Below are 23,445 nucleotides of genomic sequence, written 5' to 3'. Positions count from 1 at the left end.
TGAGGCGTATAGTCCTTTTGTGCCACTAGGGAATGATAGGAGTAAACTCTCACCTGCTGTTTGAGTTAAGTGATTGCATTATTTGTATGCTGGTGTATACTGTCACCAACCCAAAGTTGATCCAAGAGTAGCCTTCACTATATATATACATATTGTAGAAATCTGTATGTGATTTACGACCTCATAGAAGCTTCATCTGGATGCACAGCAGCTGCTCTCCACGAGGCAAAATCTTCCCTGATAAATACTAAAGATACTCATCGAAAGGAGGTCACTGAGAACAATGCACTCTCCCATTCAACAATCCATCTACAGTCCATTATTTAGAGTATGGATGAACTACGACTATGTGGCCAACTAGCTGAAGGCATTATTCTTTTTCATGAAAAATATACACTACTTGATGGCAATCTATACTGTCGTGTAGTTTGCATTTGTCAGAATATAGAGGGCCTGATTCACAAACTGCATTTTTGAGTAAGATTACACTTTAAAGTAAGTTTACAATGTTTTGGTATTCACAAACTGCACTTTTGTAGTAACTTAACTTTTGTAGCAACTTAAACTTTTTTAGAAAGTCCTGCATTTCACATGTCCAACCACTGTACTGCAACACCCTCTCATAGAAAACAGGCATTGGCATAGCCAATAGGTCTGGCCTTTGAACCCTTATAAGTGTTTAGCCAAGCAGCACATAATCCGACTACCCATATATCAGACTTCCCAATGAGTCACAAAACCTAAAATAATTAATTGAAAACGGTCTGATAATCATTAACTACCTTCTGGAGAAAGCCTGGAGCACGTCATGAGCTTGTTATTCAATTGAAAAGGCAGTGGTAGCTGCTAGTCTCCTTTAAAATCAAAGAATATCCACCAAGCAAGGAAAGAGTGCAGTACCACAGGCTGTTACTAGGTGTCCCTATGGGGTTCCAAAGGCACCTCTTTTAGCCACATAAGGTACTGAACACTTAATGCTGCCTTATAAAGGATGTTTTTATCCACTCTTTTCTTTTCATCTTGGTTTGAGAAGATCCAAGCATAAAATAACATTTGGCCATCAGGTAGGCATACTATACTCCACCAAAGGTGCCTAAGTATTGGCTTCCTCAAATTATTATAGTTCTACAATTACATAAAACAAGCTTAGACGTTTAAAGGTTTATTTATGACTAACTGGAAAACCATCAGCCTTTCGAAATACCCAGTAGTTAAGTTCATCCATTAACACTTATTCATTCCACAAAAGGTCTCAGAGTGAAAATATCTACACTATGAAAGTGGTTAGCAGGACATAATTGAGAACCAGTTAGCTCAGTGTACCATGGCACCAAAGCTGCACCTCACTGATGGGGCCCTACAAATGACATCTATGGTGGCTGGTGCCAATCTTTAGTAGCTGACTGAGCAAAGAAAACAATGGACTGCAATGCGCTCAAGTAAGTATCAGTAGTTGAGAATAATTCAAGCATTCCATCCACCACCTTTTGTCTTTTTGTTAATCTCATGGATGCACTGCACTAGACCCACCCTTTGCCAATGAAGAAAAAGGGGAATCTATAACAGTTTTTCGTGTAGAGTGCTCACACAAGACCTGCTCCTGTTGGCTGTGGGGGTCATTTACTGTGGTTTAGTCTAACTGGTAGCTGTCTGCAAATAATGTTTTGTTGGACGCATACACTTAAATTTGTGCACTGAAAGATTTAAAAATGAGTGAAGTATGAAATATATATATAATAATAATTCCATTCCAAAACAAAATAGAAATTCCACCCATAAGCTATTCTTATTTTCTACTTTGCTAAATGAAGACTTATTATTATAATTATACATCTAGCCAACCACTAATCAGTTTTTAAATGCAGATGTGTATGCTGATGGTAGACACGTTCTTTCTGGGCTCAGAAATTGTTTTTCCATTACATTTTCCTTGTCTACACCAATACTGCAACCACTCCATTTTATTTTCCCGCTCACTTGAGAGGAAAATGTGATGTGTGGGAAAAGTTCTGCAATTTTCCCCTTAGGGCAACGAGCTGCCAAGCCCCACTCGCGGAGACGGAGCAACACACACCTGAAATCAGTATGGCCAACTCACGATACTGCTCACACATTCTGCCTCAACAACTGAAAATAAGTTTGAATTTTAAAGCCAGTTTCTTATAACTCAAAACCACTCAGTTACAAGCCTGCAATAAACAGTAGCAGACAGGCAGGAGAATCAGAGCCAAAGGCACATCTGTTGGCTCAGAAATGAAGAGCAGTCCCTGTCCGTATGTACAAACTAGTCTCCTGTAAAATAAAAGAATATCCACCAAGCAAGGAAAGGGTGCAGTACCACAGGCTGTTACTAGGTGTCCCCTGGAGTTCTAAAGGGACCTCTATTAGCCACATAAGTTACTGCACCCTTAAAGCAGCCTTTCAAAGCAGGTTTTTGTCCACTCTTTTCTGTTGAATGCAGTGTCACAGGTGTGGCGAGAACTGAACTCACCCGTTATTTGTAGCTCCCATTTGCATTTACAGGCACACACATGCAAATTTGGCTGTACACTTTCAATGTACACTTTCAATGTAAATGGAAGCACATATAACTTTATTGCATAGTGGAAAGAGAGAGAAACCCGTGTGCTGAGGCTGCACTGCAGAGGGGACGGTACCATTTAAAAAACACAAGAAAAGTTCATTGTGCTAGGGTAAGGGTATAATCCCGTTCATTGTGCTCAGGGAAGTTCGTTGTTGTGCGTAGGAAGTGCCTAATCATGTTCTTTGTCCGAGATGAAGAACAAAAGAACGAACAGCTTAAAGGCACAAATCATGAAAAGTCAATTATACTCCAGGAAGTGCGTTGTTGTCGTGGCCTGAACTGACACCCACAGAAAAAAAGTGTAAACAAAGCATTGTAAATAACATGAAGAGCAAGAGCGCATGTAACAGGGGCAATCTTCATGGGAGGTTACAAAAGTAAACAAGCATTTTCAATGCAACGGGTCTCGCATTTGCTCGAGTTAGAGCTATTAGCGTTGTAAACTCCTAACTGGACTTTTCTTGCCACACAAATTAAAAGAAAAAAAAACGCAGCGCGATCGCACTATGTTAAATGCGATCGTGCTGAAATTGAAAACGGAAAAACCAAATGCGATTGTGCTGCATGGATAATAAACAGATAACTTAGTCTGGAAACCCTGCTGAAAACATCGAGCCTCGTATGATTTCAGCAGTTTACCGGTGATGTGTAGGTGGGATAAACACCGGAAAAGGCATGACGTATGCATGCCCTTCACAAATGAAAGCAAGTGGATTTTAAAAGGCAAGCCCATGAACCAAGGAAAGTGACTGACGTGACCTGGGCGTGGTTGGAAGTCCAAAGAGAGATTACTACAGGGGACGGAGCGCTTTGCGCTCGCCCCTAAAAAGGAGGGACTGCTAAGCATATTAACCAAAGAAAAGCAGGCATTTACGAACAACAAAAGAAGCCCAATGATAAAAATGGGCGGTACTTGAAGCGCATATGTAGGTTACAGCATGTCTCGCGGAGACAGCGCGTATGTGCTGCCTAGGCGAGCCCTAAAAATGAGGGAGGGACTTAAAACGATATAGGAAATATTGTGATAGAATTACATTACTTACAGTACATAAATATATAAATAAATATGAATTCATATAAAAACACATAATAATACTTCATATGTATTATTTCACAATAACATATTTAATCATTAATTCATTACTTAATCTTCTTAACCACTAATTGATTAATTAATTCAAGAAGGGAAATAAATTCAAATTTTCAAAAGAATTGCTTGTTCAGCATCTCTTAGTTGGGACCCCTCATTTGTTGCTGATGTTGCATTTTTTAGTGATTTCATTTTTTAGGCTTTATTTTACTCATGGTTACAGCGTGCCATTTTTGTGCTGTTACGTAGATCACATTGATACTAATATTTATATTGCTATTAATATTTACTATTGTTTTAATCATTATTGTATTACCCTCTTGCAACAACCTTATGAGTGCTGCATCGATATTTCTACATTTGTTTCTGTATAACAAGTACATCCAAAGTAGGTGTTTCACCCCTGGTCTTGTATTTTGGACTATGACTGACAGCAAGCCTTGCTTGTTCTTATTTCAGCATATGTATAGCTGGGCAATGGAGTAACTAGATCTTACTTTGACTTCACATATTAACAGTTTTTAACTTTTAGTTTCCCATCTTTTGCTCTTTTCAAAACCAGGTGGTTTTTGACTAACTGTGCCTTTTGTTCTGATGAGTCGAATGGACCTTTGGCAATAGGACTGAAATGTCAACTTGCACCTGAAAGAATGGTCTACTTATAAAACTAACAGAGGGCTCATTGGCCAATACACCTGGTGGTTCTGGCCAAGCATTTAACTAGGTTAGTAAACCCAAAACAGGTGTAACACTCAAATACGTCTCAAAAAGTCACAAGTGAGAACAGAGATATCACCCTTTCCTACATGGCTTACCTCTCGTATCCTCGACTGCCACACTTCTTTGAACTCCAGTGATGTAGTATTTACCTGGCTGGAGTTTTGTGTCCAAGCAGGACATTTCCACTTGGGTAAGGACAGCATGGTAAGGGCAGGAGTGAGGAATGAAGCGGTTGAACCTTGGACGATGGGGAGCCTAGTATCATTAATGGAAACATGTATGAATTGGATGAATAAACACTTGTTTACATCACATCACAGGCATGGAAATATGCTAATACATAGCACAACAATCTATACTTCTTCAGTGTATGCCTTCCGTGTAAAACAGGGACAAGGCCAAATGTATTTAATTCAACTAAATCAACAGAAACATCAAAAAACTGACCTTTAATTCACATTTATATATATATATATACATACATATATACATACATATATATATATATACATACATATATACATATATATATATATATATATATATATATATATATATATATAAAATGCAGCTATGTTTATGCAGATAAATGTATTGCTTACTGTCCCTACTAAATGACCGGTTAAGCCACATAGTCGTGGTTCATCCACAGCCCTGATCAGAAACAGGTCTTTAAAGCAAATATAACCCTTTCTAAACATGAACAGTGTCCTCAAGATGATGCCCTCCATATATCTGGCCCCAGTCATTTTGTGTAAGTCCGCACAGCTCCATCATCTCCACAAATGTGTACAATATGGATATGTAGTGGAGGGGATAGTAGCTGTGAGTTGGATGGTGGTGAGAAAATGAACAAAGAACACCTTGATCAACATTAAAGTCAACTTCTATAATGAGTTATTATCGTGTTTGTATTTCTTACCTTGGTGAATGTTGGTAGTCATTATGCTGGAGTTGATTTAATGTATTTTGGTAGAACACAATTACTGCTCTTGATACTTTCCAGCTGTTAACAGAATGAAGACACTTGGAGAATGGCAGTTCTCCAGTTACTATGCAGAGAGAATGTAGGCTTTAATAAAGACACAAAGGCTCACATTATGCATGCATAATAACCTTTAACAGCCACTCCTGCAGAATCCTTAAAGAAAACAACTACCTCACAAAACAATGAACTTTGAAACTGAATATTTCCCGAGCCAATGTCCTCTTCCTGTTTTAAATGCTGTAAAGCCCATGAATGTAGAAATAGTTCCATCACTAAATTTACCCACTTACAAACTTAACACCCACAGTTTCTTTTTATACAAAGCTTCACATTTGGTTTTCTGAAAAAAGACAACATAAACGTATCTAAAACAATCTTCATAAAAACGAACTTCATTGTCAAATATTAATCCTTTTAAGGCTTTCTATCCTAACTTAATACACAGGTAAAAAGCACAAAACCTACAGATATTAAAAAAGGATGCAGAGGGTGGATGATGCTAGTCTCTGTATCTTTATTAAAATCTAGATTCTCTATAGTAATTGGAGAACCATCATTTTATTACAAGAGCGAACGCTAGTATTACGCATGTTCAAACCCATCCAAAATGTCACTAGCCACATGTTCCATAGGTATCAAATAAAATATTGCAAACTCCCCCACGTTGAACTGGTCAGCCACCTTCAAAATGTCTTCCAGCCTGCCATCTGGCCAATAAACTTGATTGCCAAATCTGCTCATAGCCACACATGCTCCCATCATTACAGCTCTCACTCCCTTGCGATAGACACTGAAAAATAGCCTGAACTCCTGCCGTCTGATCTCACGTTCCTGCATACACTCCATCCTACACTTCTTTTAGCGCTCAAACCATGGACAAAAAACTGACTCAGACATAGTCTTGGTCCTTTTCCAACACTAAGAAAACACACCATCTTGGACCATACAGTCTATTAATCACCTCCCAGGCACTGACATCAGAGCCTATTCCAACAGACATCAGACATAGCAAAGTAAGCAATTTTTGAATTAGCTCTCTTGAAGCCAAATAGCTGGTCACTGGCCATGAGTTAAAACAGTCTCAATGTCAAACTCACAGCTCACAGTGAATCATGTCTCATTCTAGGAGGCCATCTAAGGTGAACATTTTTTATTAGCTTAGACTTCAAAATGCCTCTATCTGAGACCTTTAAATTTAACAAAACAAGGCCCACAAGTTTAGCACACCTTCAATAATTCACAGTTCTCTAGGCTAGACCTCTCTCAGAAAGGTCTACTAAGAAATTTCCTACATTGTCCATGGGGTCCAAATTCCTTTCCATGCACCAACCAACAAAATCCCTGTTTATCTTCTGGATCCCCTGATTTTTATTCAAACAGATTTACAAATTCGGCCAGCTACTCCACATCTCAGGTATGTCTCCCTGGCTGTGTCAAAATACTTATTCACTCTTTACAGGGTAAGGCACGTCCTGTGGAGAATATAGTAACTAATTAACTTAAAACAAGCGTTTCTCAAAACCTTTGGACCCGCTCCTGTATGTTCACCCAATAGCCCTCAGGTTTTTAAATCCCCAGGACCTCCTCCCAGTGGGCTCCTAATGTATCCAATGGTTTCAACAGGTCATATCTGATCTCCCTATATAAGCAGCTAACAGCTTTAAAGGTGCCCAACGATGAACAATATAAATTGACAGGTTCTATGTGTGGTGGTTCCAATAAGCCCACCCTCCATGGGCCCTGATCACAGCAGTCACTGCCGTATAGAGCAGGAAGTGTCCCTGGGGTACGTTAAACTCTGTGCAGAAATCCTCAAAGGGGAGCAGTTCCTCATCATGGAACATATCACACACTCGCATTGCTCCTGCGGCTATCCAGTCAGCTAAGCATTCCAACCCTCCCCATATGGTAATACCTGCAGCATGACTAGGGGTATATCTCAAGAGTGTTGGAAATAGCTTTGTTTTCTGCCAATTGACCTTCAATCGCATAAATGATCCGAATTCCTCCAATACCCGTCTGGCCCCTTTGAGGTCCGCAGCTGTATCACCGAGGAACAGTCGGAGGTCATCAGCATATAAGGCAATATATTGCAGTTGGCTTCTGACCATAAAGCCCTGATAGTGGACCCTTGACCAGGCACAGCTAGCTAAAAGCTTCATCACTAGTGCATAGAGCAGAGGTAACAAGGGACAGCCCTGCCTAGTTCCTCTGCCCACCTCGCATCTCTCAAGGCGTGGCTGGTTTTGACTCTGGCTGTAGGGTTCGTACAGAGTAGGCGGGTCCAGGCGATGAAACCTACAGGCGTTCCAATACTCCGTGCAGGAAATCCCACTCCAAGGTATCAAAGGTGTTCTCTATATCCACAGCAAAGATTGACGCCTCTTCCCTGTCATAGGTGTCTGCCTCCAATAGGGCCAGCAGTCTCCTGCTGTTGATCGACGTATTTTGGCCTGGTATAAATCTTGCCTGATTGGAGTTTACTATTTTCGTCATATATAGGAGCAGTCTGGTGGCCAGGATCCTACTAAGCATCTTATAGTTGATGTTAAGCATTGACAGTGTCCTGTAACCATGTGCTGGTCTACCAGGTTTCAATAGAGGGATTATCAGTGCCTCACAAGTGGAGGGCGGGAGGCGGCCCGCTTCCATGACGCTACGTATAGGTCCACTAGCTTAGAAGTCAATAGATCTGGGTATGTGACATAGAACTGGGTAGGAAACCTCTCTGTTCCAGGTCCTGTCAGGGGGGATGGGAGCGGTCCAAGGCAGGATCCACCAAACAGTTGAAGTCTCCTCCCATAATGACAGAGTGTACCAGGTGGGGGCCAAGGCTCTAGGCAAGTCCTCTAGGGAGGTTTCTTGATTGACATACGGGGCATAGAATTTAATTACTGCTATATCACGCCCCCACCAGGCACCCTGTTAATACATATCTACCTGCAGGATCAACTAAGGTTCCTGAGTGTTGGTACAGGACCGCTGGATGTATCCATATGAGTACACTACTCACATAAGCTGAGTATTTGGTGTAGTAAGCTTGTCCGTGCCACCTCCTCCGTAATGCTGTCCCTTCTTTAGCTGTAAGGTGGGTCTCCTGCAACAGTGCTTTGTGGTCCCCCTGCCAACTGAGATACAAAAACACTTTATATCACTTAGCCATTGTCTGCATCCCCATATTGTTCCAGGACATGAATTTATAAGTTATGGGAGTCACCATTGAATGCATTTTAGAACACCTTGCAGCACCCACCAGTGAGACCCTGTTCTACGCCTGGATTCCTCTAGCCAGGGATGGAAAAATGAAGGAAGGGCCAGACGGGAGCAACTCAAAATGCTCCGATCAACAATCCAACTACAAACATCCCAACTCCCATACCGTAGGACCAGTAGACAAAAACCCCCATACAAACTCACAGTCAAACAGCGACCACTTGTAGGTGTACCCACTGGTATTAGGAGAAGGAGAGTGCTGCATTTTGGAAGCCCTCTGTCTGGCTCCCCACCACCCAGCAGTATACATGAGTAAAATAGACTCCTGTGGCCATGGGGGGTACAGTCACAATAAACTACTGACACAGGCACAACACCCCCTCAATAGAAGGAAATGTTTTATGATCCCAATAGGTGCACTAAATAAGGTTTCTCAGCAGTGTCTGGAGTCCCTTTGGACAGGCTGGCTTCCAGGGCCTCGGATTAGGTGGACCTGTGATCAGAGGAATGGTTGCCATCACCCTCTTCCATAGACGGCATGCTCACTCCACCGCTGCTCATTGTCACCACCACGTCCACCGCTCACTGTTGTTCCTGCTGGGCCTCAGCCCTGAAGGGATCAACTCTGCTTCTGTTTTCGGCTCTGCGTTTCAGTCTGACTTGTGCAGTCCTCCCTCCGGGCGATCCCCGGGACGAGCCAGGGTGCGAAAGTTGGTCAATCCACTCTCAGATGTCCTGTGGGGTCTGGAAGAATTGCACTCCGCTTGGGGTTTTCACCCTGAGTCTGGCAGGGAACATCAGTTCTTAGGTGATCCCCAATTGGCGGAGGTGACGTTTCGCCTCCAAGAAGGTGGAACGCTGTTTTTGTACTTCCTTAGTGAAGTCTGGGAAGACCATAACTTTACTATTGTCTACTTTGAGCACTCCTTTCAAACTGGCTTGATTCAGGATATGATCTCTGTCCTTGTAATGCAACAGTCTAGCAATAAATGGGAGCTATAAGAAGTGGGGGCCTTACAGACACCCGATGGGCTCTTTCCTGTGCATGAAAGGGGGATAGCCCCTCTGGTGCCACATCTTCGACGGGCAGGCCGATCACCCTGAAGTTATTGCAATGAAACATGTTTTCTGCATCTTCTGCCTTGACTTCTAGTGCTCAGATTCTAGGACCAGATGTATGAAAATATTTTGCACTCGCAAACGGTGCGAATCAGTAAATTCGGCCGTTTGCGAGTGCAAAATAGTGGTCTGCAATGCATGAAAGGCATTCGCAGACCACAAAGTAGAAATCGCAAAAATTGCGATTTCTTGCGTTGCAACCTGGATTTTACGAATCGCAACTTGCGATTTGCAAAATCCAGGTCGCAAGGCGATGCTGCAAAAAATTGCAAATTGCAATTTTTCGCAGAATGGCATTTTGCACATGCCAAATACCATGATATGCAACCAGGTGGTAACCTGGTGCAAAATTTAAAAATGCAGTTAAACTGTATTTTTAAATTGAACATGTAAAGCACACATGCCCTTTTGGCATGTGTGTACTTTACATGTACCCCAAAATGATTTTGCTTTAGGCCCCCAGCACCCTGGCCTTTTGCTTTCCAAAATTGCGATTTCTGGTTCAGAAATCGCAATTTTGGAAATGCAAAAAATTCGCAGCTATGGGCCAACAGGCCCATAGCTGCGAATGGGGCCAGTATCGCAATTAGCGATTTGGTAATAGCATTCGCGATTTTTAAGAAATCGCTATTACCGAATCGCAAATGTGATACATGGCCCTTTGCGAGTCGGTAATAGCGATTTCTTAAAAATCGCTATTACCAAATCGCAATGGGCCATGATGATACATCTGGCCCCTAGTTTCCATATCTGTGATTTTTCTTGTCACTGATGTCAAGACTGTAGGAACCTCTGCCAGGTTCTGTTCCGCACTTGTGACACGGTCTGCAAGTCTCCTATGACCGTCTTTCATTATCCCCATATCAGCTACTAGGGTGTCGATTTTCATTTCTAGGACCTGTGATAGCTTGGAGAATATCTCAAAGAGTAGGGGTCCCCAAGGCTCCCAGATGGAAGGGAACAGCTCCTCCATTCTCAGAGGATTCCGTGGATTCCCCCTGGGCTTGTCCTGCAGTGTCTGCATCTTTTTTTTTGGGTGGCTTTCCCCATAAATCCTGGGTGCCAGTATCAAGCAGAGCAGTTATTGTGGTTCTCCCCTAGTTCTGCTGTATGATGATAGGCGTCCAGGATAGCAGAGGCTTGGATGGAGAGATCTTCACCACTCTAGGGGCTCAGCAGCCTCAGCAAGGCCAAAGAGGCTTGTTGCATCAACCCTGCGGTCAATCTCCCTGACAGCACCCAGGCCTCCTGGTTCTAAGCTCCTAGTGTAGTCCCACTCAGCCAGCGCCCAGTCAATCCTTAGAGCCTAGCAGATCTCGCTGTGGGATATCGTCAGTAGTCTCATTATGTAAAGAAGCCCTCGTCCAGTCTCAGTGTCTGCCAGCACAGGTAACAGGGTGTAGGAGCACTTTCTTGTCTGCCAGCACAGGTAACAGGGTGTAGGAGCACTTTCTTGTCTAAGAACTTTTCAGGAGGCCCCAGGGTCTGCCAAGACCAGGGTTGGAGAGCTTTAATTGGAGGAGAGCAAATGCTCTCAGATCGCTGACAGCCAACTATCTTCATGGCCTTGGAGCGCACCAGCACTTGGCTCCAGTTAGTGTTCCAAAAGAGGCTTAACTGGGTCTGCGCAAGGCCTCCCCACCGTACTGCAGGTCCTGGCCATCTGATTTCCAGTCGCCGTAAATACTACCCGAGGGGGGCTCACTGTTTATGATATATTGAATTCATAGGCTCCCCAGGGTGCGTCACTCAGTTCCTATGTCGCCCTTTTGCATCAGTATTGGCTGGGAGTCAGTGCATCCAGCTGTGGGGGGCTGTTAGTCGTGCAAGTGCGTCCCACTTGCTGCAGTCCCTCAAAAATAGTACAGGGCTTCTTATCCTGGAATCTCAGGTCCCCAACACTGGTTCTTGCCTTTGCAGGGAAGGAGGGGTCATTAGTGCTCTCCTACAATAATCACACACCAGGGTCCCCCCTCCCACTTAACTAGCATTTTTCTTCACCTCTCTGGCAATGCAGGTGTGGCATACTTTGCCTCCTTGAAGACCGCCTCAAGCCCTGAGGCGGCCTACCTTGTTGCTCTACGTTCCTACACAGAAGTCAGCACAGTAGGCAGGTGAGTCTCACGGCCTGCACCACAGAGTGTCACAGATCCCATGGGCCTCAATTTATGGCCCCTTAGTTGCGGGCCTGCAATGCCAGTCTTTGGTGCCCTTTAAGAGGAGGCAGCCCACTCAAGCTCCGCTAGGGCTCACTTAACTTTGGGACCCCCCATCAGGGGGCAGTGGCAACACAAGCTACCCTCTGCCAATCTCTGTAGCAGAGCAGAGCACCTCCCCCTTCCTCACCGCCACCAGGGTCGCTGCTGCAGGCACCCCCACTGAGCCTCCTCCACAGCCAAGGCCAGAACACCATGGTCAGACCATGCCCCTGGGTCTGCTGCGCTACATCTCGCTAGTCGAGGAGAGCTCAGGTAGTGCCGGAGGCCTCTTACTGGCCCAACGCAGCTGCCACTTTGGAAGCGGGTCCTCACGGTCAGATCTTTGTTCTCAGCCAGTTACTCCACTGGATAGCCAGCTGACACCTAGTTGCCAGGGGGGTGCAGGGTACATTTCAGGTGCCCTCTCAGCCTCAGGATAGAGTCAGGATGTTGCTGGATAGGGTTTGCCAGGTTGTGCTTCGGAGCTCCCTACGCCATTGATGTCTGGCCAAGTCCCTCTTCTGGATCCCCTAATACAGTGGTTCCCAACCTGTGGTCCGGGGACCACTGGAGGTCCGCAAAGCCTCCTCAGGGGGTCCACGGCTGCTTAGAAAATTCACAAATATTAACAGATTAGGTCCCAAGCTTTCAGTAATTACTCAGTGGCTGGGGGGGTCCCCAGATTACAATAATGATTCAGTGGGGGTCCCCGGGTTCCAATAATGATAAAGTGGGAGCCCACAGAAGTCAAAAGGTTGGGAACCACTGCCCTAATATCTTCCAGACAAGAAAGTTAGATGCTGTTCTGAGCTAATACCAAACCTTCCTTCACAGTAATCAAAAATGGTTATTAGTATGCTATTCTATAACTCCAGGCATCCATACTTGAGAAACACAAAAGAGAGTAATCAGAACAGTTTGACATTTCTCTCTACATATTTTGAACAGCACTCTCTGTATCAGCCCAAATAAAGAAAATTCATTAGCACCCACACCTGACAAAACCTGCTGAAACCTGTCCACTACCAGCAATCCGGAATGTGGTTTCCAAATGAAATACCTCCCTATTTCTTAAGTCAGCATGCTTGGAAACAAGTCCATATCCAGAGGGCTCTACACTGCTTCAATACTTCTGAAATACAGCTGATTTCTGATTCAACTTCTAGTCACTGTAACCCACAAAAAACCCTGAGTTCCAATCTGCCACAAAGTTTTGACTGATCCTTATACTTTAACAAGGTTCTGTGTAGGTATATTTTTCTGCTTTCATCGATATTCTGTGTTCCAGACAAAAACACTACAAATCCTTTCTCAAGTCTGACAACTGCCTCAACCAGCTCCCAACTAATTTTATTTTACATTCCGCTGATGAATCAACACAGTACTTCCCTCATGGGTGGTTTTGAAGCTTTGTAATGCTAAAAATCCTATTGTCAACTCCAAACTATTTATTACAGTTTAAGTAAAGAAGAACAAGTCATTATCGAGGCTCCACTCTTGTAATAGAATGTATTCAAAGCTTTTTTGCTCTTTTCCTTTCTATATTCCAGTCTTGTGCAAACCCAAATGAGCTCTCTAACCTAAACTGGTTCCATTGCTCTCTAACATGAAATACGGTACCATTAAAAAAATGTCACAACCATTTCAGCCCTCCAAGTTCTCTGACCACTAAGCCAAATCCTCTCTCACTTTGTCTGTCAGCTCCACCTCTACTGAATACCAGAGTCCCTCCCTTAAACCAAAAGCCTCGATCCTCTGATTTCATCTGTAATGCAATGGACTGGGAAATTTGGTCTGAGTCTAAGAAGATAACAGACCAATCAAACAAGCCATATATGTCAAGGATAACTAATTTGCGTAAAAAATGTTATAACTCCATAAAGATCAACTTTATCTTCCTCTCTGAGAGCAAACGGTTTGTGGCTTGAAAACCCCAAAGCTCCAACAGCCTATCTTGAATCGTCACATACTTTTTTGCATTGAAGATGAAGCCCAAACTCTCCATCAACCTTTTTACCATCATCAAGTAATCCAAAGGTTTTGGCCGATCCTGATACTTTAGCAAGGTATTGTCAAGGTATATTAGAACATTGGAATGCTGTGCGCTCAACTCACAACAATGAAGTGGCTCAGGACTAATAATGGTCTTCTGCTCCAGCATTACAATGATTGTCTTTCTGTTTCTCCATTTTCAATTTAGAACATTCTATCCTTAGTGGAAGGAATGTTCTAACAGCCTTTTAGCCCTTCTGCTTCAGGCTATTCTGGTTTTTAGAGGCACTTTCCCTCATAACAACTGGTATAGCCCTTGGCAGTGGGCAATGAGGCATTTTTATTCAACTAACACCTTACTTTCTTACTTCTGGCCTAAATACCTTTGTGAAACCCCGTGGCACTGATGAAAAGCTGAAAGGTAAGCACCAACACTTGTACAACTCACCTTTATATCCGGACTGACACAAACACAAACCAACCAAGGTTATTTTACACTATAAAGTATGCATCCTTCAAGTCCAACTTCACTAGTCAATCTCCTTCACACTGTATAGCCATTAAAATATTAATTCCTTCCATCATGAAATGTGTGTATACCACAAACTTGTTCAGATGCCTCAAGTGTATCACTGTATGTATGAATGTATATGTTATTTCTATGTATGGAACCTAACCAAAAGACAATGAAGTACTGTACATACTCAAAGGCAAGCATAAAGTCAACGAGTAAGAGGAGAGGAAGCTAGATTGTGGAAGGTTAATGCACTGTTGTTGTGGGTTCTCCATAATACCTGGGATGGACACCCTTATTTTAGCATAAGGCCCGTAGCCTGTGCCTGTTACACATTTTTATTACACTCATATTTTTCAGCACAGCCAGCTTTCAGCTCATTGTTTTTATATTTTATTTTAGCACTGTCAGCTTACAGCTCCTTGTGTTTATATATTAATCAATTGCTTCATTCTGAGAAGACATAGTTGTTCGCGCTGCACATTTTTATCAGCCCCTTGTACACACTACACCTTGGGCCCTGCTCAAGACTGTTATGTTTGGTACATGATATTCTAACTCGCATTGCCACTTCAGGAGCTCAGGAGTCAGTCCTCAATTCTTAGACATATTAATACATTAGGCCTGTTCTGAGAACACTGTAATATTCAATATATGAACACCACATAGGCCTAAGGGGGAAGAAAGAATTCCAGTCATGGCTGTCCTGGGATGAACACCATTCTATTGACAGCTTTGCTGATCCTGGCACTGATTGTTCAGCTACCCACGGGAACTGTAATCCAGGCAACAGGCAGACCCTTGCCTACTATTTCAGGTATGGGGTTGCAGTCATTCCCTTAGATTGGGACAGACAGAAGGGTTATCACTGGTATGCTCTCAGGTTTTTAGACACAGAATATCGGTAGGAACCTCTAGACTTTTAGGATCATCCAAGATGGTGGGGTTGTTTATCTTCTTCACACTGATTGTAACAATGATCACTGTATTATGTTTCATCTGCCTAATCATCGCAGCCCATGCTTCTTACCATAGGATGCAACTGCTTCAATAAATGCATTGAAATCCATTTTGCATCGTGATTCTGCCTTGGCATCTGTGAGTCTTTCAGTAACTGAGCAAAAGTGGTATGATCAGTTCACCATAAATTTCCTGAGGGTCAGAGTGTCAAGTTTAGGTTGCCACAAATCACCTCTTCCTTTCCAGAGTGGGTGAGGCTCTGCGGGCTAGCCAGGAGTTAGGCCGACAGTTTCCAGGTGGTCAGGGATTGACTCAGTTACAGACACACAGTGGTGCTTCCACCCTAAAACACACAGTCTTATTACTACAATAGGAACTGTGTGACACTTTGATGTTGTGTTCTTCAAAAGTCTTGAACTCTTGTCTAAACTGGAGTAGCGTTGGGACAGTCCTGCTGGATAAGGGGATGTTGTTCTAGATCCTGTGTGCATAGATTGAAAGAGCTTGCTGTCTTGTTTTTTCTTTCTTACACTTCTGTGGAGGTTGTTCCACAATAGAACTAAAAATGTGCATTAATATTATTTGTTCTATATTTGGATTCACATATATGAATTAACAGTGCTATTGCAATTAAAACAAAATCATTGTGTTGTGTTTTAATGTGTTTTTCTAGTTAGACTAAACTAGGTCCTAGTTAGATCTCAGCACCACCTTTGTTAAAATGGCTGCCATATCATTAAGTTCATCATGTGTTTATATTTCTCACTTGACACTATATGCAGCAAAAGGCGCATTGCTTATTTTGAATAATATATTGTTTTCAAAGAACTTCCTGGAGGAAGCCTTTTGCTACACTCCATGGCTCTTCCTGCTAGCCCACTGTATTGCATTTTACGTAGTTCATGTAACTAGATTGTCTGACACCTTCATATGTCATTAGGTTGGGGGGTGGCGAATCAATATTCATGTAGTGGGTTTGTGCTCTGATGGTAGTTTTATATGACGTTTTGTAAATATAAAATATGATTTACTACAATACTGCTATCACCATGCTGACTTTGCAGTGTCCACGATTTCTTTGCTGAAATTGGCTATATAAAATTCTGGATTTGGGGCAAACCAAGGATGCTTATTTTTATTAGGGATGCTGCCTGAATTCTTATTGACGTTTTCCACAATTGATATTTGGCCTATTTTCACGATTCTGCTTATCGGTCCATCATTTCTGTACTTGAGATCCTTTACAGCAGTTGACTTCTATGTGCCCTGATTTATTCAATGAGCTTACTGCTGCATTTGCACTTTCCTATCTTTGTATTGCGTTACTGAATTTTAATACGCCTTCATGGTTTTCATAATTACTAATCTAAAACTCCCTTTTTTGAAATGCTGTTTTAAATCTTGTATAGGGACACATTACTTCATAGTTATTGAGCTCAACACTGTCTCCGTCCCCCCAAATTGGGTGCACCACTATCACGCACATTATCAAGGTAATAGAATGCCCACAGCTCTTAGTCTGCAATCTGATGGTGTTGTGTCTCTGAGTGTGCCAAGACCCACTAGACATGATGAGCTGAATGCAGCTAGTTTTGAAGATGGAGTGGGCTGGCAAGCAGAGCCAATGAAGTTCTATCAGGATGAGAGTATTTGACTGTATTTTTCCAGGCCTTGGATGAGATGTGCTGCAGCATTTGGGACGTGCAGAGCCATGGAGTAGGGCATTACTTACATACAGAACACGTGCGACTGGTGCTTAATGGCGTAATGAGCGTTGCCCTGCCATAATGGGGGGAGGAAGAGAAGGAAATTCAAGCACAATGAGCTAGCAGATGCTCGTAATGTTTCATTTTAGATTGTTTTATTTTTGTGGAGTGAGGGATTGATGCTAGGAAAAGACATCCCTGCACATGTCCAGGTTGAGGAAGCCTTTGAGGAACAAGCCAGGACAGTGTCATCACAGTGATGGGTGAGGCTAGGTTCAGCAGTGATGAACAGGTTTCCACCTTGGCCCTTACTCCAGTGGCCCAGGGTGGGGTCAGCAGAACTCCTTTCATGCAGAGGGCTGGGTTGGAGCAGGCTCATGAGTTGAAGGAAGGAGTGGGATGTGACCAGATTAGTGAGGGCCCACCTCCTACACTAGCACATGCTGTTGGTTTACTTCTTAAGGCTAAGGGGCTGGCTGCAGAAATAGACTGGCAATCCGACTTTCAATTTCTATTGAGTCAGAAGCATTGAAAAGCGAGCACATTGTCTTGTATGCTGAAAAACAGCTCTTTGTATTTCCCAAGCTTAGTCAACTCAAGTGAGTGGTTTTATAAGAATGTTATTTACTTTTAAAACTGCCTCCACTGAACAGGCTTTGCCTTTGTCGTGCACTGCTAGTTCAATAAAAGTATATATTACTATATAATAATGAAATACACTGTTCCAAAAAGAGAAAAAGAGACAGGGTGAACACTAGGGAGTCCTAATTATTAGGAGCAAGAGTTCTCACACACCCTATTGAGTGTCATGCTTCATCATCGGGCGTACTCCTCGTCAGACCGGCGCTGCAATGTCTGACGGGCACCCCCCTGTAGGGGGGCTCTTTGCCGGAGATCTTTTCTTGATGATTCCACGATACCCCAAAAGTGAGTAAGGAGAAAAAGAGGAGAGATCAAAAAAAGAATAAAATTGGCTCAAGACCCTAACTGAGTACTATGTTTATTTGTCTGTGTTGGGTGATGGCCAAGATTAAAAATATAACCAGAGAGTGAGATAGAGATAATGCTCAACCACTCTCTAACACTATGTACGTTAGAAAGGAGGTCAGGAACTACCAGACCTACCTCAGACTAGGGTCAATAAAAGTATACAGCCTGTTACTTCAGAAACAACAATCACCAGTTGATTGATGTTTTGTTGTTACTGCAGTCCTGTACTTTAAATGAAAAACATGCACACACGTCTCTCTGTCATTCTGTTTTTGTTTTTCAGCTATGCTGGGTGCTCACATTAATAACTGAAAAATAGGGTGAATTTATTTTTATCAAGTTTACTTTTTTCACAAAGTTAGGCAGATAAGGAAACATGAACCCGCAGTGCAGCTGCACTGCTGTTTTCCAGTCCTTAATGTGAAATCCGAGCACAGATGAAAACAGAATCTGTATTGATATACATGTTTTCTATTTAAAGTACTCCTGGAAGTTCTGGCCCCACCACTTGCAAATTTCTCCAGCCATCACTGATACAGAAGAGAAAATATGAGGGTTTGAGCGGTAGTTCTGACGTTGCTTCCTGGAAGAAATGGTTAGAATGTCTTTAGAAAAGAAAGCTGGTATGGGGTTGTCTGTTTCTTTCTGGCAATATGCTCTAGGAGGGTGAGGTTGATGTCCAGCGTGAATCCAAGTGACTTGGCATTCTGTGAAAGTTGGGGTCGAAGCCATCAAGGATCATGACACTGAGCTAGGTGTGTACTATAGATTGTTGTAGGAAAGTAGATTAATATGTGATATGAGTGTGAACCCAGGCCAAGTAAAATTGTCACAATCTTTATCAGGTCCAGTGAGGTTTCTTTAATAAAACTCTTAGCTCAGTCCCAAGTAGCAGTGCACAGAGCAGTCATGCTTAATCAAAGGAACAAGTACAAAGCATTTAGAAGTAGCAAAGTGACAGGTAAGTAAGACACATGACAGAATAAAAATACAACACCAACCTTTATTAAGAGAGTGCATTTTTAGCTTTAAATAGACACTAAAATGACAAAAATCTATCCAAGGGAGCCGGAGATACGTTTTTTTTAAAATAAGTAAATTACTTTGATTTTAATTTTTTAGATGCAATAAATCATTGCAAGCAGTTTGCAGTCAATGGCCTAAAAAACCTGTTAGAATCTTCTTAAACTACCTCTGGGGTCAGTCACAGGGACCACTCACATCCAGGGGAACAGTTTACCTGTCGTAGTCATCAGTCTTAGGGACCTCATTGTCCTTTTTTCCTTTAACGTGGTTCAGCCAAGGTGTGGTCCTGATCCTGGGAATAAAGGCGACTGAGAATGCTCAGATTCTGAAGATGCTGAAGAGATGCTGAGAGTTTTCTTGGGGCCACCGTGGGGTCGATAAACTTCAGGATTCGTCTCAGGACTCGATATCCACCTTGCAGCAGTGGAGTCCATTGCAGGTTGAGTTTTCACTGATCAACTTGCCTCCCAGTTATAACTGGTTCAGGGGTTGTTTACAAGTAAGCAAATCCTTTACCTTGGGGGACCAGAGCCCACTTTAACTTTGGTTATGGGTCTCATGGGATTGGGAACACCATGGGAAGTTCCTGACTTGGTTGCCTAGAATGCACTTTGTCATCCAGTGACGAGCATCGTTCCTGGCAGCTGGGCTTCCAAAGGGTACAGACCATGAAACTTAGTAGGAGGTTAGCCATCTAGCCCTTGGAGCCAAAACAGTGCCAGTTAGGAAGAAATTCATAGGATTAGGGCGCTCACAGAACGTCCATCAAAGTCAAAACACATTCCGGTCATGGCACGGTGCTCCTGACAAGAGGATCTTCCTTAGTCCTCCAATGTCTCAAGGGAAACAAAACAGCAAAAGAACAGATGTCAGAGCACTCATGATATCAAATTAGAAGTTTACTCAAAAGTCCAATCTTCTTTGTGAATTTACAACAAACTTGTGTTTGTCTCAGAGTCCAGTTTTATTCATAATATTCTATTGTCCTCCACAAGAACAGCCAACACGTGTTTCATCCTCTGAGAAGTTTCTCTCTTGAGGACTTCATCAGGGCTTAATGCCATATAGTCAGTCCAAAACAAAAACCCTTATAACGAGGTAGTCTCCGTCCGTATCTCTCGATTGGAATCTAATCTAAATTTAGGTTCGGGAAACAGCCGCGCGGTCCAATACACCCTGCAGCGTTAATGTATCTCGCTTTAGTGATCTATGGACATTACATTTTATAAATGCTTATTTAAGTTCCCCAACAGGATTCTAATTTGTTGAGTCGTCATTGACTAAATAATTTTGTGAGTTCTGGCATTTTTAAATCGTTCACTTGCTTGACAAAACCTTTTTGAAAGCCTGACCAGCTTATTTAGAGCAAGTGCTGGGTACCTTTGCTTCTCCAAGAGAGTGAAGTCAGTTATGGAGTCTACATATTCCAGTCACCTTCTAGGAAGAAAAAAAGATCCCTGAATTCCTTCTCTTTTATACTGGCTGAAAACGGGAAAAGATGACATTGATACCTAAATGGTAACCAGTTGCTTTAACCAAAGGAAGCCACGATAAACACAACGAAAGTTAGTAACATTTAAACAAACAGGTAGATATGCTTAAACTGCGTTGTATTCTGTTAATGGAATAGTGTCCCTTTTTCAATTTTACAGAAAGATTTCTCAGTACTAAACAGAAATCAGATACACAATGGAGCACAACAAAATACATGCTATAGAACTGTGTTGATTGTCAAACTGTATCTATTCATTAATTTAATAATTGTAGTTTGTAAGTACAAATAAGCTTTGCTTGACTCCACGTTTGAATATTCTGAAAATGCACATCAATGGATTTTCCTAAAAGGACAATGATCTGATTAATCCAAAGAGAGACCACACTTGAAGAAGGGCTCTGCAACATTTGCCTTATTGTGTGTGGACTAGGGGACCGATCTGGGAGAAGGGCTCATAATCAAGACTTGATAAATAGAAGGTGATCTGGAAACCTGCCCCTAAGTATCTAAGGAAAGTGATATAGATGTGCGTCATTCAAGGTCACTGTTGGATATTTATTTTTTTTGCCTTTTTGCTGAACCCTACTTTTGCTACTTATAGAACTCTGTGCACTATAACCTTTTTTAACCAGAGTTACTGTGGTGGTGCTCCTCCTCTCTAGGTAAAATTGATATGCACCTGATTGGTTTATTTGCCTATATGTCCCTAGTACATGGTACCAAGTGGACTCAGGGCTTGCAAATTAAGTGCTGTTAGTGCACTGCAGCACTCATTTTGCCACCCATAGCAGTGGCACTGAAAAGCATGACTCCAGGCCTATCATTATAGTCTGACTGTGGAGTTTTATGCTGCAAATTCGACTTTTCAAAATAACCCCTTTTGACATGCCCAAACCTTCCTTTTAAATATTAATGAATCACCCCTATGTGGGCATGGTATTTAAAGAGGGACATGTAAAAGTTTAATGTTACTCATTAGAAGTTTAATGTTTCTCATATCCTTACAGTGCCTCAACGCTATTTTCACTGTAGCATGACTGGCTGTGCCACAGGAAAACTTGGGGATGCAATTAAATACTAATGCAATATTTCAGGAAAAGGACTAGGTAGAAAAACATATTTTTAATAGTTATTAAAAATGCAATTTATCAGTGAAGTAACTTTTAGAAAGTTACCTCTGCCTTTCCTGAAGTCCTTGGAAGCTAACATGCATTTTCCTCTCTCACTTCTGCCAGTCAGTAATTATTTTTAAAATAGACATGAATGAGGTGTGAACTTCGTCCCAGGAGCAAACAATAGGCTGTCCTGAATGGGTAGAGGTGACCCATCTGAACTGACAGTATTTGCAGAGTGGGACTGAGAAGATCCTTTTCAAGTCCTGCCTGCGTATCACATCCTGCTTGACATGTCCGTTTGGGTGATTGTTACACTTGCTCAGGGCTCTATTTTATCCCCCAGCCAGACAGGCCCCAATAACGGTGGAGGTCTGCACATACAGGCTCTGCCATGGCAGGTTTGAGTCATGTTTGCAGGGCTACTTAAATGGGTGGCACGATCAATGGTACAGGCCCACCACAGGCATTTAATTTGCAGGCCCTGGGCACATGTAGTGCACTTTTATAGGGACTTATAAGTAAATTAAATGTGCCAATTGTGGGTATGCCAGTGTTACCATGTTTTAAGCAGCCAGAACATGCACTTTGGGCACTTCACCAGTCCTAACCAGTGCTAGAGTTCTAAAGCCAGAGAAAATTAGATTAGCAAAACAGGAGGTCAGAAGCAAGCCAATGATGCCAGGTCTAACATCAATTATTAGCAACATCTAATAGTTTGGTCACAGAACAAAATTGTTACTCAAAAAGTATCTGCCAGGTCTGTTGCAGATTTCTGCTGGACAGTGAGTGAGTGAGTTAGGTGAAAGGGTTGTCACTAGTATTGGGGCCATATCACATCAAGCTGACATTACAGTGTTAAACCCTGTTTGTTAGGTCTTCTGGGTTTAGATATAACATTTATAACATTTGGGGTGCACATCAAAAGAAAGAAAGAGGAGTGCGAAACAATTCATGTTTATCTACTGGCAGGATGCAGAAAACATATCCTTTGTTCTACCAGACGTTTGTTCCTGAGGTTGCTGTGGGTACAGGACCTGCCTCACACTGGATTTTAAAGTTAGATGTGGGAGGATACTAGGATCCCTCTAGTACACTCCCCACACAGCCCCGTCGTAAGAGCCCAAGTTTATTGTGGCCAAATTCTTTTACCATCTTGAAATTGTTAACCCTGGGAACCTTTCACCCATTGGTCAGGGCATCCCCAGAGGTCATTTCACCCACTAACTTGCGCAAGGCGTAAATGTGGCATCGCTAGGCACCCACATCAGAACACTCCTAGACCTGAGGAAGATTGGAAGATGACTGAACCTGTTGTCTGCAACCTGAGAACAGCCCTGGAGGACTGGACCTGTACTTCCTCTTGTACGAAGTACAAAGAAGTGGACTCCAAGAAACATAAGTCTGACCTCTGTCAAGTATTATCATTAGACATGTCACATCTGTCACTTACCTGACCCCAAACGTGACTTGTATTATGGTACAGATTCCTGAGACAAAGAAGGTGGTACTGATGAGGTGGCTTTGAGTCACAGGGTCATGCATCAGGCAAAGCTCTTTGGATAGGATCAGTGGGATGGACAAATTGCTTCCTAGTGCTGTAAGATAGTGCTAGGAAATAGAAATAAGAAGTACAGGTATGAGATGGGAACAACCCTATACGTCAAATCAGTGTCACACATTTTCCATTATTTTTTTGGTTAATATTTGTATTTAATTTTCTATTAAGTAAATCAAT

The sequence above is a fragment of the Pleurodeles waltl genome, chromosome 4_1 (genome assembly GCF_031143425.1).
Source record: "Pleurodeles waltl isolate 20211129_DDA chromosome 4_1, aPleWal1.hap1.20221129, whole genome shotgun sequence".
Lineage (NCBI taxonomy): Eukaryota > Metazoa > Chordata > Amphibia > Caudata > Salamandridae > Pleurodeles > Pleurodeles waltl.
Note: the sequence above shows the minus strand (reverse complement) of the source record.